Source organism: Ambystoma mexicanum, chromosome 3p (assembly GCF_040938575.1).
Source record: "Ambystoma mexicanum isolate Mex_15411 chromosome 3p, UKY_AmexF1_1, whole genome shotgun sequence".
NCBI lineage: Eukaryota > Metazoa > Chordata > Amphibia > Caudata > Ambystomatidae > Ambystoma > Ambystoma mexicanum.
Window position 1 is genome coordinate 44,407,670 of NC_090925.1, and position 20,263 is coordinate 44,427,932.

Sequence of the window (20,263 nt, forward strand, 5' to 3'; positions counted from 1 at the left end):
AGTTACGGTATTTTTGGCGACGTATGCGTATGGCGTTGTTGATTGCATTTGTGTCGCTGTCCGATTTGTGGGACTTCTTTAAGGTTCTTATATCTCGTCTCATAACTTGTTTTGCTTGTGTCAGGATTGAAGATGAGAGGTGTTTATGTTTGGAGCCCATTGTACGATCAGCGGATTTGACTGTGATGAAATCAAATAGTAACGGTGCGTAGTTTACAGACTGTTCAGAGGTCTGCCGTAATTTCTGGCTATTTTCCATTTTTCGAACTGTCGCTGCTTCTTTCTGGTCTTCGTCTCGATCTGTTGACGTGTCAAATGGTGATGGCACTTTGTTGGTGTGCATAGGATCAATCCACGCCTGGCGTCCATCCACGTGTAGTGCCGTCTGCGTGGTTAACAGTACTTCGTAGAGTCCATGCCACTTGACTTTAGTGCATGTCCTGGGACCGTATCGCACCGGTAATGCCTCCTGCACCTGCTGATGAATCAAACGTAGTTTTTTTTTTTACTAACAAATTACAATAAATGCTGAGTACAAGGTATTTAACCTTCGTCTTTCCCCTTGGCTGAGGTACGCCTCACACATTAATTTGTTTCCCCATTTTGATCTAATCAGTGGAAGAGACCCAGTCCTGGCCCCTACTAAAAATCACATGCTTTACCCCAACTAAATTCTTTTTTTTTAATGCACTTCCCGCCGGAGTGACTATTCCTTTTCCCACATTGTGCTTTTCCAACATCATCCCGTTCACCCAACAATCCGTTTTTCATAGCCCTCAGCCCATCCCTCCATTTTCGCCAGCAATTTGTTCCGCCTATATCTCTTTTTTTTTCTCATAGTTCTATTATCCATCATTCAGGGCCCTTCCTTCGATTGTACTGTCAACACTTTTTTTTATCTAACTCAATGGCAGTTTGTTTCAATGTCTGCAAATGCGTTTCCTTTTTCCACATTACGTGTCACTTTTTATGTGTCTTTCACTTCACTATTTCCAGGTACTTTGGACACGTAAGTAAATGTACATCAGTTACATATATACCAAAGGGCACCTTACAATCAGTAATGACACAATATGACACATTTGATGCCACCCCCAATTCATTTCCCTTTGAATTAGAGGCGATGACTGACCATTGTGACAAATATGAAACCTTAGACTACCAGATTTAGTAACAAGTTGTAATCTCTAGTCTTTACAGACATCATTCTTTGTTTGCGAGAACACAGCATTTCTGTTTTGCACAGGTAAGCTGTGCGTAGGAGACTGGCACATACCAGGCCTCTCAATCTCTAAGGTTTGTTTCTTGCTCTAGAGGTCAGCCCGCTCTCCGGGGCCTCACTGGGCTCAAGAAGGTGGGGCCGTGAAGAAGAGCATAATTCAACTCTTTAACTGCTAGTTTTGCACATTGCTTATTCATTCAGGAGACTCGCTGGCATTCATGCACAGATTAAATGCTTTCGCTCCCTGCCTTCAAGGATATATGAGGGAGGGAATCGAGCATTCCTGTCTGGCTCTTCAGTGTAATGTTTCAACATTTCTCTTAGCATTTGGACCATTAAAGCAAAATAATATTTTTCATCAAAGCAGGTTTACATGAGGCAAAGTGGCAACGTTAAAGAGAGCAGAGAGAAAACAAAATAGCGATTCTGATCATCTTAAAATGGCCGCACTCTAGCTGAGCTAATAATCTATGTAATAACTAATGAGTACGTATTCTTAACACCTTAACATGACATGAGGCGATTGGTCTTCGGCCAACCAATTATTATGCATATCCTTCCACCTAAGGGGTGTCAAGATTTTCTAGACTGACAAGACCCAGGATGGCCCTCACTTGAGTCTGGGTAGTGGGGATGTGCCAGTCCATCACCACACGGACTTTGACCTGGAGAGGCTGTTTCTTAACACTACCAATCTGGTGTCCTAGGTTAGTTACTGTACCCTGTGCTCTGCCATTTGTATGCCTTGATAGTAAAGCCAGCCTCCTGCATAGTTTGAACCACCTGTTCCAGATGGGATAGATGGTCTTCCCAGCTGTTGCTGAATATGGCAACATCGTCGAGTGGCAGTGTAGGTGACACTGAAGTCGTCCAGCCCCATTAGGACCTGATTTACCATCCTCCGGAAGAAGGTAGGGGCGTTTATTAGGCAGAACAGCAGAACCGTGAACTGATAATGCCCATCTAGGGTGGAAAATACAGACTACTTATTTGCTGGGTGGGTCAAGCCAACTTTCCATTATCCAGCCGTGAGGTCGAAGGTACTCATGAATCGGGCAGCTCCTAATCGCTCAATTAGCTTGTTTGCCCGAAGGATGTGGTGTGCATCTGTCTTTGTGACAGAGATGAGCCCCTGATAATCCATGAAATAGCAGAACCCTGTTTTCCTTCTACTGGACATTTTAGGAACCAGTACCACCGGTCTAACCCAGGGGCTGCAGGAAAGTTTGATAACACCTGAGCCCAAAATCCTGAAGACCTCCTCCTTGCTGGTATCTTTGACCTTGTCCGACATCCGGTGAAATCTACTCTTCACCAACTTGATGGCTCTGGTGTTCATTTCATGGACACACCAATCAATGTTTCTGGGAGTCACAGAGAACAGACTAATGTGGTGGTCCAGCAACTGCTGGCTGTTCCACTTTTGCTCTACACTAAGGTATCGAGAGAGCTGAACTTCCATGAGAGGCCTATCAGGACGCTCTGCATGCAACAGATCAGGGAGGGGATCTGTCTCCTCCTCGATCTCATCATCCATAGCCAGATCCATCAACAATTCATCCCGGCTGTGATAGGATTTAGCTGGTTGTAATGGAAGACCTGATGTATCCGCCTCAGGGTCATTGTATCAGTGAGGTAGTTAACCTCACTGATCCTTTCTAGCACCATGTAGGGCCCAGTCCACTTGTCGTTCAAGGCACTGGGCTTGATGGGTTCCAAGATCCAGACCAGGATGGCCTTCAGATTCTGGGTGCTCTGTTCTCTGTGCTTGACTATCCTCGATCCCTGTTGGTTTGTGGGTGAAACACTGGGCATCATTAGGAGTACGCTGGTAGGGGGATAATGGCACCGGTTAGGATGCCGGTGCCGTTAACCCCCTACCGCTGCATTCCGAGGTCCCTTAGCGGGTCCCACTAAGGCCGGCTGGTTTTACCAGCTGCCCTTAGCGGGAGCCGCTAAGGTACCATGGAGCTAATAATGGGCCCGCTATTTGCGGGCCCATTATTAGCTCCTTCTCCATTCCCATTGAGCCCTATGGGGGTTGGAACAGGAATGGGGAATGGTTTTCAGAATGGGGAATTACTTGGTCCTCCAAGGTTGGAATGACCCGGTAAATCCCCATTCCGATTACCCGGACACAGGTTTGGAGGCAGCCATGGTGCTAATAGCACCATGGCTATCTCCAAAATCGTAATGACCCCCAATGTGTAGAATATGTATATTGTGCCACATTTATCCCACATTGTCTTCATATACGCCCATATTTATGTATTTATTTATTTATTTATTTAATATACTTATAATCATAAGGGTTTGTATACACAGAACATGTAAAACAAAACATTTCCTAATACAATATAAAAGCATGACATACAACAAACAGCTAAAATCAAGTTCATAAAAACCTAAAAACAAGGTAAAAAACCCTACTTCATAAAATATCAAAGATCTCTATACACTTCCAATAAAATGTCACCATAAAATACATAACATTTAAGTCATTTCCGTTCATAAATGTTTGCCAAAGCATCAGTGTATCAGTGAACTCCATTTGATTATTATACAACTGAATAATGTATCACTAAGGCTCTCGCATTTTGCCAGAATATGTTCGAGAGATTCAATTTCATTCTCGCCACACAATCTACATTTACGTTCTGAACGATGAATACCAATGTTTTGCGCCCTCAATTTCAAGGACATCACAATTATTACCATGTGGTTATCAAAACTGAAACAGAGTATCTTCTGCTTTAGCCAACGTTTGATCTTATGCACATTGTTTAATACCAAGGTGTAGTCACAGCCAACCTGCCATTTGTTGAAGAGTGATATTATTTTTTGATATTATTTTTCCTAAGGTACCCATCTTGCTACAATTATCGAAACTCAAAAATGCCTTTGCATATTTTACCATTGCAGTGCCATTACTAAGTGCTTGACGATTTACAAAACACATCCAAGTTCTTGATACAAATATCGATGCAATCCCAATTAAATTAAATTCAAGCTATAGATATTCAATAGGTTGTGCTTGCAGCATGCGGAACAGTTTATGCCACATTTTAGCCTCAAATTTGATTAGGTCAGAGATATACACGTGGCCCTATATCTCAATCCCATAAGTCAACACAGGCACAATTTTCGAGGTGTACAAGAGCAGCCAACACTCTTCCCAATGAAGGCACTTATGGCTCCTACCATATTCATACATTTGTATTTAGTTTCATGACAACGTAATTACCAATTTAACGCATCGTCAACATGAAGGCCTAGGTATTTATATGATGTAACACATTCAAATTTACTACCATCCAGTATCCAACTAGTTCTCACAGTCGATTTCGGTTTACTAGAGAACCGCATAACATTGCTTTTTCAATGTTTACCTTTAGGCAATTTGTATGCACGTATACACCAAGAGCATTAATCAAGGATTGCATCCCCTTTGGGGTACAATCAAGCAGCAATAGATCGTCAGCATAGGCTAACCAGGTGAGACGTTGTGAACCAACTATAACTGGGCAGATATCTGAATTACTGAATGCCATTTGCAAACCAGCTAAATATAAGTTGAATAGAGTAGCTGCGACAATGCAGCCCTGCTTTACTCCCCTACCTGTGGGGATAGACATGGACAGTTTGCCGACGCCATCAAGGCGCACCCTGACCCGGGTGTCTATGTGGAGCAACATAAGCATCTTCATCAGCCCCAGCTAAATATTCCAGGCCACCAGTATCCGCCATAAGCTGTTCCGCAGGACAGTATCAAAGGTGGCACTGAAATCTATGTAAGCACAATATACTGCAGTCTTTCTTAGTAGCCGAGCATATTCTACCGAGGACACCAAGGTAAGGATATTATGTGATGTGGAGGATTTGGCTCTAAAACCAGTTTGATTGGAGCTCAGAACCGTATTAACATAATTCAGTTCAGCCAATAACACCCTTGCAAAGATTTTTGCTGGAATGGCCAGCATTGCTAGCATTTGATAATTTCTTGGGTCATCACATGGGCCTTTCTTGAATAGGGGTAAGATGTGGCTCTCACGCCATGTAACAGGTAGAATGCCGGACCCTCCAATATCAGTAAACAAAAGATGTAAAGCATATGTCCACAATTCAGCTGACATCTTTAACAAGCCATTACATCTACCATCAGGCCCTGTTGCTCGTGACCTATTTAACTGCTCTATTATTAGTGTGATATAAGGGATTGTTGCTTTACAGATTCATGTCGTTTGGGGATGGCCATCACTTCATCGATTGGGACACACCGGCTCTGGAACACAATTTATAAGCAAATCACTTTTAGATGCCACCTTCTTTTCCTTCCAGATTTCGGTGGTGTTGTTGTTTAAGGTAGCGAGGTAAGCATGCGCAAACCAACGTTCCTTTTCGCATCTGGATTTATGTTCTTTCAGCCAATGGCAGACATTTTTTTCCTGCATTTAATTTGATTACTAATTTTAGCAGCACTGTAAATGCCCAAAGAGGGTAGTAACAAGGCCCCAATGTTGGCCCGTAAATGTTTTTTAGCTGCCTTGGTCCTCGGATCGTAGTTATTTTGCTTGATATATATATTTTATTACAGCACTCGTAGGGTCTTTTGTAACATCTTTGTTTATGATCAAGGTTTAAACGGTCTCACCTATACTAAGAGGTGAGATAGATGCAGGGGAAGAGAATTGCTCTATAAAAGCAGGTGTAAATTGTTCAGAGGCCGGTTTGCCCAAATCCAGATTGTGAGGGTTCCAGTGAACGCGATTACCACCATTGTTTACAAATATATTACCATGCAGTTCGAGTTGCTTCTGTCTTCTTATTGTCCGAAAAGGCTTAAAGAGAACACAAAAGGGTAGGTTATCACTTTCTTCGTGGCAGGATATTGCCACCAATGATAGGCCATATTGATTCACAAAGATGTTATCAAGAGCGGAGGCACTCTTACCACTCACCAGAGTATATACCTTCTGTGCATCACCTGCACAGAACCCGTTTAGGCAAATGAAACCATAGGCTTCCAAGACAGAGACCCAAGCACTACCTTGTCGAATAGACACACTCTGTTTAAGGGGAGCAGATTCAGATGGCACATTGAACTCTGTTTCGCCTATATCAATATCAGCATTAAAATTCCACATAATCCATTTTGGAAACTTCTGCATGTATGTATCTAGAATGTGTTTCACAGCTACAACATTTCTTCCAGTCGCAATACAGTTAGGTGGATCATACACATTGATAATTATGATAGTAGAATCTGCATTGGAAATCTTCGCAGTTGGACCATAAGTGAGGGTCCAAGGACCTCAGCAAGAGACCAAGGACACCTGACCGTAATCAATAGACTGCCCTTTGGTCGTCCGAGCCAACCTTTTATGACTAATTTTTGACAGGTGATGCAACCATCCAAATGCATTCTCTCAGTAAGCCACGTTTCCTGCAATACTATAACTGAGAATACATTCATGGCGACCATAGGCCATCTTTCCCAAAGAGATGAGAAAATCCCTGCGACATCGAGGAGAAGTGAGATTTGAACACAGATGGTAGACATTGCCAGTAGCCATCCTTTGGGCTCAGACATCCGGATTCCATAGTATCCACAGGTCTTTTAGGTCTATTGATATGAGTACTGCTATATTGATCAAGCATAGTGTGGGATTAGTAATGGTACCGCCAGATATATCTACAGCGCTACAACCATCATTCATTCAAGGAATATCTACAATATTTGGCAGAGACAAACCTCGTTTACTTTTTGAATTGATGGAGACAACTTTACAAGGTCTAAGTTTAGCAGGATTTATATTCACTATAGTACAAATATACCCAAGTCTGTATAGCTCAGCCTCGTATTTGAGGATATAATCCATGTTGCATCAGAGGTGAACCATAGTTTACAGATACTAGTTGAAATGTGTTCAATCTTATCAACTATTTTGATGTCATCTGAACAAATTACACTTAAGGCGGCAACAGGATGGAAACTACTAAGAACCGCAGCTCTATTTAAAGGAATAAGAAAATCCTCTATAGATACAGGCTTACGTTGCAGAGCTTTCATATATACTCCAGAATTCGTAGTCAAGGTATTCAAGGTTTTCAGGGCAACATGCATCTGATGCGAGGAAAACGGAGCCCAGAGATCAGTTAGTTTTGTTTGCCCAAGTTGATCAGTGGCATTAGTAAGATTAGTGGGGGGTGCAGTAGTTATTATCTGGGAGACCTCACCTTCTCCCATACCAATGGATACAACCGGGTGTGTATTCACAACACCCAGTTGTGAATGCCCAAAATCCACCATATCAGTCATAGACTCAGGATTAGACACTGCTGACCCAATGTTTGCACCTGCCAGAAGCATGCCACTCTTACTACTTCCAGTATCAATGCATTGAATTATGTTCCAGGGAACATTATTCACAGGGACACTACGGGCATTGTTTTACGAGTTTTGACACGTTTAGCATACATAAATGCCTGAGGTGACTTTGGCTATCCTTTTGACGATTTCACATTTAGGAGGTAAGGACACTTTTTTAATAGCAAGAGACTCAACATCAATATTAGTAATCGGCTCTTTAGAGGTAGAATTTATACTGGACACACGTCTCTTACAGTTTTCCGTCCACGGTTAATGCTCTTATGGAGAAGCAGAGATTGAATATCTACGTTAATCTCCATTTTTTCACACTTCGAGACCAAAGTGGTCAACACGCATTCAAATGTCATAAACATCTAATTTGAAGTCATGCTCGGCATACTGCCATCAATCGAGCAAGAAAATGACAAGACATTATTGGTAGAGACTACCCCGTTATTCTCATTATCTCTGGGGCTATCAGTAGGGGTTATAGAGGCATTCTTATCATATGTCTGGGCATCGACTAATTTATCAGCCGCACCTTCAAGATTAGCACTCACATTGAAAAAAAGGTTTGAGGGTCAATAAGCGAAAGACAGGGAGTGGAAGTTGAGTCCATCAGATCACCCATATTATTCAACTTCAAGGATATCAATTGGGAGATCTATTTCCACATGAAAATCCATTAGGCTTGCAGTCAAATCATTAATTGAATTGTGAATCATAACTGTGGTGATACCTTGTTCAGGGATTGTCACAGTTTGCACACTTTCTACATCAGTTTTCACAAGGTAATCTCGTACAGATTCTTTAAGAGCTAACGATATAGACAGGCAAGAATGGGTAGCGGAAGTCTCATACTCCCTTGTACCAAACATAAATTCAGAAGCCGGGGCTACAGATAACACATGCACCTGATCCAACACTTCAGCAAGGTCAGAATTAACGGTTACGGAAATCACATTATCAATTAGCTTAGATCCTAAACACCACAATGAGAGATTCAGCTCAGTACCTATCTCTTGAACTGCAACTCTTCCATCTATTCTGCTTAACACAGTCAATGTAGGAAAGAAGGATGTCATTTTTCTCACTTTGGCAGCCGTTGTTGCTCTGGTATTGATTTTAGGAGTGCATGTTCGGCGACAACGCTGCAGGGGCTTGGATTCCCCAGCACCAACACAAGTATCACCCGTAAGAACCAGATCACATGAAACATCTCCACAATCAGCGAGTGCATCTGGCTGAGACATGCTCAACCAAGAGCGTGTGTATAGCAGGACACAACACGCAAATCACACAAAATACGAGAGTTGCGTCCGTGGCGCAAGGACGATATAATACAATAAATAGCAACTGCTATATGGAGGGATCGAACCGCAGTATCACCATATATAAAATATACAATTACAATGCGATATGAAATGCGAACATCAAGGTTCATATGCATGTACTCGCTAAAGGCTGCAGAAAATCAATACTCCTCAGAGCATGGAAAGTATTTGACTTTTACAAGTAGAACCAATATGAGCTAGGATTTCCTTTCAGACCATTTTACTATGGAGGTATAGAGTAAGCAGATCTACGCCCCGCTACTGCCCGGCAACTAGAGTAGTAAACTCAATGGGTCGTTATTACGGATATACCTGCAGGAAAGAGCTATGAGTACTGCTACAGCTAACTGAAAACTGCACTTACGAGGCACTTCCAAATTCGTATGCGCAAATGCGCTTGTGTGTCCTCTTTAATAGTGGTTCTAGTATCAGGGGGCAAGGCTTTCGTACAAGAGCCGGTAATTAAGCCCGGGAATACTTTTTTGAAGACAACATAAACATATAATGAGTTCACCGTAAAATAGCGGTACCGGTAAATCCCTACCGCCTTACTACGAGGTCCCTTTGCGGGTTGGGGGATTTAACGCCTGCTTTTTGCAGGCGTTAAAATCCAACCCGCTAAGGGACCTCGGAGCTAATTATTTTGCGGTGCCGTAATTAGCGCCTTCCCCATTCCCATAGAGCCCTATGGGGCAGAAATGGGAATGGGGAAGGGCAATGGCGGAAAGGGGATTTACCGCCCCTCCAACCTTGGAATGGGGCGGTAAATCCCCTTTCCGCCAAGGCGGTGCCGGTATTTTACCGGCATGAGCCATGGCGCTAATAGCGCCATGGCTCACCGCCTACCGGGTAATGAGGCCCAAAGTGTTGGGCTCTGCGCCCGTTAATGAACACCTGGTCCAAAAATATCTCTGTGTTAACAGAAAATGGGGCCTTGATCAAACCCAATACCTCTCCTGCTCAAGGATACCAGGGTGCATTTGAGCAAAAAATCTGGGGGTCATCTTCGACTCTACTCTCTCCTTCTCTTCTCACATCTCAGACATGTCCAAAAAGTCCCACTACCAGCTTTACCTCCTCAGAGGTACTCTACCTTTTCTCACATTTCCCCAGAGGCTCCACAGCCCTAGTTGTCGTCAAACTGGACTACTGCAACAGTCTCTTTCTAAAGCTTACTACTTCTACTCTCCAACCTCATCAACTTATCCAGAACAGAACTGTGAGACTTATCCTTGGCCTCAAGCCCAGGAACTGCATTTTTCCGGCATTTTGTCTGGATAAAGACACCTTCCTGGTGGCTTCGAATCTGCCTCCACTATCCATGCTATGGTATGTGTAGCTTTCTCCTTCCTTCTAATTGGTGGTCTCTATCCATGCATGAGCACTTTTGCATTCTGTGAGGCAGCTAATGTGAGTTCTCGTCTATTATGGGTTACATGTACCTTTTACATACGGTCTTGCATTAATACTACAGCTACCTTCCTGGATGTTATTGATAAAAAGTATCCTGCATGTATTAGAACAGTAACTCCTTTGTAGACTGTTAATGTTGGTCTTCAAATGCTACTTGCTTATCATTCTGATTAGAGCAAGAATGAAGAGGGCAAGGGAACTTAAAGGAATGGTTCGGTCAAAACTTTTTATTGTCCCTACGGGACGGCCATGTGTTTTTAAGCCTAAGTCGCTTGATTTTAGAAAAATTTCCTATGGACCTTACCCGAGTTTTTGTCCATTAAACGCACGCGAAAACAGGCATCAGGGAGCTGCCATTTTGTGGTAATCCTATCACTTGCCCCATCGCCCTAGCTGACCTGCTTTTGCGGCACTAAATCATATCCCCCGCCTCTGAGCCTGACATTATCAAAACATTCATATTCCCTGCCTCTCTCCGTGACGTTACTGTGCTGCGTAGGCAAACGTGCCCAGTCGTCTTCTACGTGACTTCACACAGAACCCGGAAACCAACATAGATCAACTCACAACACAGCGCGCCAGAATTTCGGAATATGAAACTGTACTTTAAAATCAAACAGCAACACGGTACATTTGGTAAAGTACATATATTTGACATTAAATATTTATAGAATATTCAGCAATTGGCGTATTAAATTGGAATGTGTTTTTTTTTTTCTTTTCTCTCTATCCGCAAATCCTGTTCCGTTTTATCGTGAGTCACGCGCTGTTCCTTTATGGTACACAGGGTGTTGGTTTTCGTTAAAAAAAGCACTTTGGTCGCACGGTGAACCGCAAGGCTGTTCCATCAACTAGGCACCAGGCCAGCGTAAAGGTTGATATGTTGCTTCTAGCCGCTAGTATCGCGTAAGGGCATATGGGCCCTTGGCGACCCTCCCATAAGATCGTCAACGTAGTGCAGTTGTTTACAAGAAGCTGCAGCTGGCGATTGAAAAAACCATCTGCCGGGGTCTGAAATTGGTGGCAGTAGCAGTAGGGTAGGATATACCTGTTTTGAAAACATAAAAATTATAATTAGTCTCGCCAGCCGATCTTTATTACTATTATTCATTTTATTTATTATGGCCGATCTGAAACTATTTGCATGCAAGGATAGTGCAATGGAGTATGTTCGGCTCTAAAATCAATGTGAAAACTAACGAAATAAATCGAGGTTAACCCACAATGAGAAACGACTGTTTGTCTACATGCGTGTGGAATGTGGACCTGCATGCCCATGTGCCCGGTACAAAGATGATCCCACAAATGTTTTACTTGCTCTTCATTCATTCATTCATTCATTCATCCATTCATTAATTCTTCATTCCGGTATAAAAGCGTCTAAAGAGTTACTTACATTATATTTGCAATTTCCATTGTGTCTCTGCGTAATGCAGTCCGTAAATCCCACTGTGCTCGTGACAACGATTTTTCGTATACTGAACTAACATGAAACTCGGTCTAGTTTCAGAATTTTCTGCCTTATCGTCTCTTACGTTATTGCACCCCACCTTCAAATGAAGTCCTTTCGGCATGGTCCCTGTCTCTCAAGGTAAAAAAACAATAGAACCTTATGCTGCAAGTGCGAGTTTTGGGCCTCTTCAGGCCGCGAGCTGAAAATCAAAGCCGCTGACCTTCACTCGAAATGAGCTTACATTCTTACTTTGCAACATCCCGTAGTAAAGCCATCTGTGAGAACTTGAATTATCGAATCCATCTATGTACTGGGCCTCAATGTGCAAATGCGAACTGGCCCCCAATTTTGTCCTCGTTGTCCGCGAGATTTGCAGCCCTAGAGAACCATAACTATGGAGACATTACATTTTTGGGGGAAGGTCAGGGAAAGTATAAAGTACCCGAGGAGTTGAGTTGAAAGTCAGATTTATTGTTTGTTTGTTTTATTATTTGCAATACGCAAGCCTCCCCTCGGTTAACAGTGCGCAGCATTTACATGAGATTGCGAAACTTAGTTACAGCAACACAAATATATACATACACATATTGGCAAGGTCAGCAATATGAGGTGAATAGAGAGAGAAATCAAAGATGACACCCAGGTTGTTCGCCACCCGGGATAGTGAAGGGAGGGGTTAGGGTTAGCATACTTTGTATGTACACTGCACAATAACATTTTTTTACCAAAAGACAATCATATTACAATGATTTAAACCGGGATTTGTACTTCTCAACCAGCTCTGCTTTGGGTGGACATGGCACAGTGGCAATGTTTGGTGGCAATGCATCAGTGCTCTGCACAGAAACGCTCAAAATTCCATATCTGTGCTTCTCGAGTACAGCAACAATAAGGCCTTTAACAAAGTTGAACTCCATTTCCTCATATACTGGTTTCAACACCCATTGCTTACTTCTTTTTGCAAAGGCCGTAGTGTAGCGAGGCATCCCTACATTTCCCGTAGTCCTAGATTGTTCAAGGCACACATTCTCGTTATGGGCCAAGACCGCAAGTAGAGTCCTATGTTTAATGCCCTGTATGCTGAAATGCAATCGCTTTGGCCTGTACTTTAGGCACATATTGTGGAACACCTCCAAAGCTCCTGTGTGACAAAATTCTGTCAGTCCCCTCAAATCTCTTAATAGAGTTTTATCGAAAACAATCTTCTCAATGGCTTTGTGTGTAGGTGAAGATGGGATCAACCACTTCTTCTTCCGTGCCTCCTCTGTGGACAAAGGGCCATGTTCACATTGGTGGAAATATAGGTTTTCTGTCCAGCGGTGAACGTTGGTACAGTGGTGCATCAGTGACCGCCATTTTTCAAGTAGGATTTCCACTGACCCATCACAAGTTTTGGATCTCCACCAAAGATGGTTGCTGATAGACTGGGACCACTGTGAAATACTTTCCAAACTTTGTTTTTTCCCTGCAGCCGAGATTTTCTTATTGATTGATTTAGCAAGATGCCATACGTCAAATTGATGTTTAATATGTGGGAACTGCTCTCTCATTGTCTTGGCAATCGAAACGTGTCTGTCCGTGGCTATGAGGTTGATGTGCATTTCCCTCGATTGTAGATATTCCACTGATTTTATGAATCCTAGTTTCTCCATGGCCACTGAGGATGTACATTGTGACACCTGCACGACCACCGAACTCACAATTTTCTTACTATCCATGTCCTGAAAGTGGTAGGTGCAGTACTTGGCAGAAAATCCAGGGCTGTCGCACTGTCCATCGCCGGCTAGCCTGAATCGTTTGCCTTCGAATGTACTTGCTAGAGACAATTGTTCAATTTTCCAAGCATCACTAATGGCCGGAAATAGATAATCATGTTGGAATTTGTAGTACTGCGTTTTAGAAATGAAATGGAGTCCCACAAACTGAAAGAAAGACTCTAACTTTCTAAAACTGGAGACACTAAAAATTGATGCAGCTGCACACAGTAGATTGCCTGCTGGCAGTTTCCCCAGCATCGGTTGTGCAGACCATGAGAACGTATGATTTAATCTACAGGCGGCATGTATTTTGACGTTAATGCCTTGTATTTGACGAGTCACATGAATCAATTGCTTCCCACATACTTGCCCTCTGATGGAATGCCCACATTTCAGCATACTTATAATATCCATCAAACAACTGTCGAATTGTTTGTATACTATGTATTTGCCCTCTTTCATTAGACTGTCATCCGGTGTCAAAGTTGTTTCGGACTGTATCGTTGAGGACATATCATCACAACTGAAAGAAATATCGCTGATATCAGGTTCTGATGCGTCGGTGAATGCTGCTGCTGGTTCATTCTCTGTCATTTCAACATCTGTTACTTCAACATTGATGGGAGAACACAGCAATGTTGACAGCTTTTTTGGTGGCAATTTTTTGGCTGGTGTAGATTGTGTGAATTGATCTGCGACTACTTCAGAGCTATCTTCAATACATTCAGTATCATCTTCTTGTGGTGTTGAAGTCGCACTGTAGCAATGGTCCAATAAAACGTTACTGGATTCTCCAGACACATTCATTTCATGTTCTGGCCATTGGACATGAGCATCTCTAGTCTCAACACGCCGCGTCTGAATTAATAGTTCCTCCATAGTGTAAATGGTCTGGCAAGCAACATCTCTCATTCGCTTCACTGTCTATGAATGTATAGTTTGTAGACCCACGGGTAACTACAGGACAGATTGGAAAAGGGATGTTCAGTTTAAACACAAGATAAAGTATAGTACAATTGACTGGAAAAAAACATAAAATAGTCCCCAGCACAAAAACATTTCTAAATTTATGAACTGTTTGTAACTAACCTTATTTTTGTTTCTTTTCTTTGCAACTTTTTTGACTCGACCTTCAACATCTGCACGCTGTAGCTCTGATTCGTTTCCGCATCTCTTCCCTTCCTCTTGCGCTGCAACGACTATATTTTCTGTATCCACATAGACAGCACGGAATGAGGCTCCAGCGACTCCCTGAAACATAGTACTTTCATTACTATGTATCACAATATTGATAACATAAAACACACGTGAGGACGAACACACAGGTACATCTCAATAGCTAAACACAAATTAAACATTGTGTAGAACAATCAAACGACAAGTATTCGAGCTCTGATGACCTAGTTTGATGGAACTGTCAGTATCCATACCTCTGGCTCCGCATGGACTGCCATGAATGATTGTATTGGAGAGGAGGCATCAGCAACTCCCTGAAACACAGTACTTGCGTTAGTATGGTTTTCAATATTGTAAACATAACACACACTTGGGGTTGATGGCACAGGTACATATAAAGCGATAACCACAAATGATGCATTGTCTAAAAGAATCAAGGAATATTTAAATATGATAAGATTTAATCGACTTATTTCTCCGATTTCTTTACATCTGCATCATCTAAATGGGATGTTGTGATTGTAGTGGACGCTCCATCGTCTCCCTGAAACACAGTACTTGCGTTTATATTGAAGAAAGTATAGCAAATGGAATCACGTTATATGATCCCGCTCGATGGAGCTGTCAGTATCCATACCTCGTGCTGCTGAAGAATATCTATGGATGTTGTAAATGTGGTGCGCACTTCCGAAAGCTGTTGGGCTGATTCGTATATGCATGGTCCCGCTTCCACTTCCCCTGGAATTGCTTGAATGTCATGCTCCGCATCAAGTGCGGGGGTTGATGCTTCAACAACTGCCTGAAACATAGTATTTGCATTAGTAAGGATTACAATATTGAAAACATAACACACACTTGGGGTCGACCGCACAGGTACATATCAATGGCTAACCACGAATGAAACATGGTGTAGAACAATCAAACGACAAGTGTTCCAGTCCTGATGATCACGGTCGATGGAGCTGTCAGTATCCATACCTTGTGCTGGTGAAGAACATCTAGGGATGTTGTCAATGTGGTGGACGCTTCAGCATCTCCCTGAAAGACAGTACTTGCATTAGTATGGATAACACTAGCTATAACTGAAAACAAACACCAGTGCACGATAACTAAGGTGTATATCAATTGGAAAGCACCAACGAAACATTCGGTAAAATAATCACACGATACATAAAAACTATTACTTGACATGCATAAAACAAGTCTGTAGCGGAATAGCCAAGCAAGATTACCTGATATGCGCTAGAAGTGGTTGATAACTGCGAGCACGTCACAGAAGTAGAATGTTCTTGCTTCAGATTCAAGAGATAGTCAAGCAGTTGTAAAGGTAAATTATTGTTTGATAATGAAATGCCATTATTTAAAATTGCCATGTAAGGAGACAGAATACTTGAGAGTAATTCTATTGAAAATGCGCAATATAGCACAGTTCCCTGTGCCCATATATACATTTTGTTTGTGGGTTATGAAATCTAAAAAGAATATATTGATAAATGCCATTATTCAAAAAGCTATACACTCATATCAATGTCGAAAGTATTACAAATTGGAAACAACACCTAAAATAACAATTAATCCATTCGGCTACCTACACACTACCGCAAGGCCTAAAGCTAAAAACGGACACTTGACTCACCAGTGGCAGAATGTGGACGAATAGAGTGGGAATAGCTTTTGCGAGCAATTTTCGTGTCGTTCGCCGTTTATTCTTCTTTGTTACCCAAGATGTGGCGTACATGTTCGAGGAAAAGTGCCGGCTGCAGATGCCGTATCAATCACCCCTCTTGTCCTCTAAGACTTGTTGGACTCTACTTTCCAGCTCATCCAGTGGATATCCGCAATGTCTGACCCATTCTCTTATTCGATCAACAGTTTTCGGGAATACATGCAATGTAGTGCCTTCAGATTTAGCATGGGTCTTCGAAGGGCAACCGCTAATCGAACAGGCAGGCATTGTTGAAAATTCTGAAAAGTAAATATCGACATTATTAAACAATCTTGATGAATAAAAATGTGAAACAAAAGTAAATGAACCATACAATGTTCAATGCAAAGTTTGTTTTACTCGCCGGAACTATACCAGTTCATCATGTGCGGCTTAGTATTTGCATAAGTTGCAGAAAATTGAAAATGATGTGACTAAACTCTGAACATGTGACTCGTCCCTTGGATGTTCTGTCTTGCACGAGAAGGAAACATGCTTACATTATAGACTGGACCCCGAAGGATGCAATTCGATGACAATTGACACAGATGAAAATAAATAGATCTATTGATAGCATAACAATTGAAACTCAAGTCAATAGAAATGAGACCAATGACCATAGCACTATTGGGTACTCTAATCGCAAATAGATAGAAATTTAAAAATGACCGAAATATGACTAGGATACATGACCTTATCTTGACCAACAAACAGTTGGATTCAGCAGGTCGAGCAGTATGTTGCAGGAGAACAGGTAGATGGCCACAGGTAGCACACTGACGAGTTTGCTCGAAGCGGTCACAGATAGCACGACAATGAGCAGATTAGCATTGATCTCAGTGCTTCTCAGGTAGAACGTTCAGGCGTTGACTTGCAAAGCACAAAGATGTTCTCATGAGACATATCAAGTGGTTTATAAAGTATTAGAAACAGGGGTGTGTTTGTGAATGAATGACGTGTGTATGTCGTGGTATTATGTGGTTGACAGGGGGGCGGCCAGCGTCAGGCTTGGCCTGCCTGGAGACACGGGGGAGGCCATGTGAGCGATGACCCCTGGGCGTGGGATACCTTTTGAAGTGTACGTGTAGTTTGGCACCTTGGCCGTTTGCGCCCGTCACAGCCCCCCATGCCAGCGCGCATCCACTGGCGCGAACCGCCTTTGAAGGAGGGGGGGTGGGATGGATGGGCCTGGGCCGTGCAGATGAGGCACAGGAGGACTGCTGAATGGAGACACACTTATGTGGATTGCAGGGGGGGAGGCCTACCTGGAGACACGGGGTCTGAGGAGGCCATGTGAGCGATGGCCCCTTTGGCGTGGGATACCTTTTGAAGTGTACATGCTGTTTGGCACCTTGGCCGTTTGCGCCCGTCACAGCCCCCCATGCCAGCGCGCATCCACTGGCGTGAACCGCCTTTGATAGAGGGGGGTGGGATGGATGGCCCTGGGGCGTGCAGATAAGGCACAGGAAGACTGCTGAATGGAGACACACTTATGTGGATTGCAGGGGGCAGCCTGCCTCAGGCTTGGCCTGCCTGGAGACACGGGGTCTGAGGAGGCCATGTGAGCGATTGCCCCTTTGGCGTGGGATATCTTTTGAAGTGTACATGCTGTTTGGCACCTTGGCCGTTTGCGCCCCTGACAGCCCCCCATGCCAGCGCTCATCCCCGGGTGCGAACTGCCTTTGATAGGGGCGGGGGTGGATGGGCCGGTGGGTGTGCAGGCAAGTGTGTGGGAGCGAGGGGCCATCAGGCCCCTCTCATCTTTTACTTCGCAGTAGAAACTCGGACCAAGTGCCTCCAGTAGTGGGTTCGCCCCATGCCCTTATGTGATTTTAACTTTGGTTGACATTTGCGTAGATGGGACCACTGAGCAGGACACGGGGCATCCATTTTTGTACCCCTTTCAACTCCATCTTGGTGACCAGGCCTCACGGCGATAGTACAGTGTGCAGAGCACATGGCCCCCACCCTCGTTCCCACTCTGACTGTAAAACTCCAGAGGTATTTGCAACAGCTAATAAATGTAACACATCACTCTTCCTCTGAGATCACTGTCCTGCATTTGAACCAGCCTTAACTAAGCACATAGCTTATTCACCTCCACAAACGTGTCCTTGCCCACGCACCCTCGCCAGTGGAAACTTACTGTCATTCTGACCCTGTGTCCCTGCAAGGTATTCTCTTCATGTGCCAGACCACTGACCACGCCATTATGCCCACCTAGCAGATCCCCAACTAACATTAGACCCCTACTGCAGTATATCGTTGCCTATCAATAACAAATGCCACATACCGGAGATTCTTGTGAGCACAGACCCACACTTCAACCAGTGTATTATAGTGGTCAAGACCCTTAACCTAAGGCCTGTATAATCCAATGTTAATTGATAGTATAGATATATGTGTGACTTTTATGGAGACATAACCTACTGAAAGACTTTGAACAAGTGTTATTTAGTGCATGCATTATTGAGAATATATTATGTTAGCTTAGATAGTGACCACCCTGCTTCACAGAGACCTGACCTTCACCCATTCGGAGCACAGATGTCTGTCGTCCATCCTTGAATGGAGACACACTTGATTCATTTAAAAAATCGAAACAACCATTGTTAAAATATATGTGGTGTTTTATTTTGTATCTTATTTTGATGCCACAAAAATACAAGACTTTACACATTGTACATGTCAGGTTGCAGCACAGCGAGGGAAAATCCCCTGTACTGACCGCTGTCACTGGGGAAAGTTTCTCTTATGGCACAAACGGCACAGGCATGTATTACTCTTCAAATGCGGTGGCCAAGCCTCCCGTGAAGCCACCATGTAAAGGAACGATAGGCCACCAGCCTGTACCACCTGTGAAAAGGAATGAAACAAACTGTTTTTAAAAGACCAAGATAAGTTGAATAAACGTTTGTTGTCAATGACAATTCTTGTAACTAATGGCATTCTGCTCGGACAAATGCTATCTAGACACTGCACACTATTGAACAACTTTCATGCGTTAATATGTAATTTTGGATATAGTAGAAGACCATGAAATAGGAGTGGCATGACAAGCAGAGTATCCTTACTCGTTACTCGGATTACGAGGACGAACAGTTGCGCGAAGTTCGTGCATAAGCACCATCATTATCCTCAACACGGACCGTGTGAGGCAGGCTGCACCGAAGTCTGGCAGCTCGGTGATGCATTGCGGTCGTGGCTCGCCTTCCAAGATGTAGGCCACGCATCCCGAGTTTTCACAGCAGCAGCAGTTCTTCCTCGGTTGGCATTAGCTCACACCGATTGCATGTGCACCAGGTGGAAACACCGTCCATGCGACCAGGTCCAGTGTCTTCATCCGTTGATTCATCCTGCCAACTGCCTTCCGAAGCCCCATCATTTTCGCATGTTTCCCTCGTACATGTAGGGCATCTGTTCACACGGGCTACAAGCAACGAAGGTAGCTGACCAGAGCACAGAAACGAGTCACAGAATACTCAAAGTAACACAGAGAGAGGAATGGAATCGAAAATCTGCTGCTGTGTGTTGTGAAACGGTCTGTTTATACTTATTGAGGAAAGAGGCGTCCTGCCATTTCGATGGCGACACATCATTAGCTGAAGCGCAGCGATTGTTGACACGAGACGTGCGTTGGCGTTGGGAAATGGGCGGTACGTGTCTGCTGATGACAGGGTCAGAGGCGGGGGATATGATTTAGTGCCGCAAAAGCAGGTCAGCCAGGGCGATGGGGCGAGTGATAGGATTATCACAAAATGGCAGCTCCCTGATGCCTGTTTTCGTGTGCGTTTAATGGATGAAAACTCGGGTAAGGTCCATAGGAAATTTTT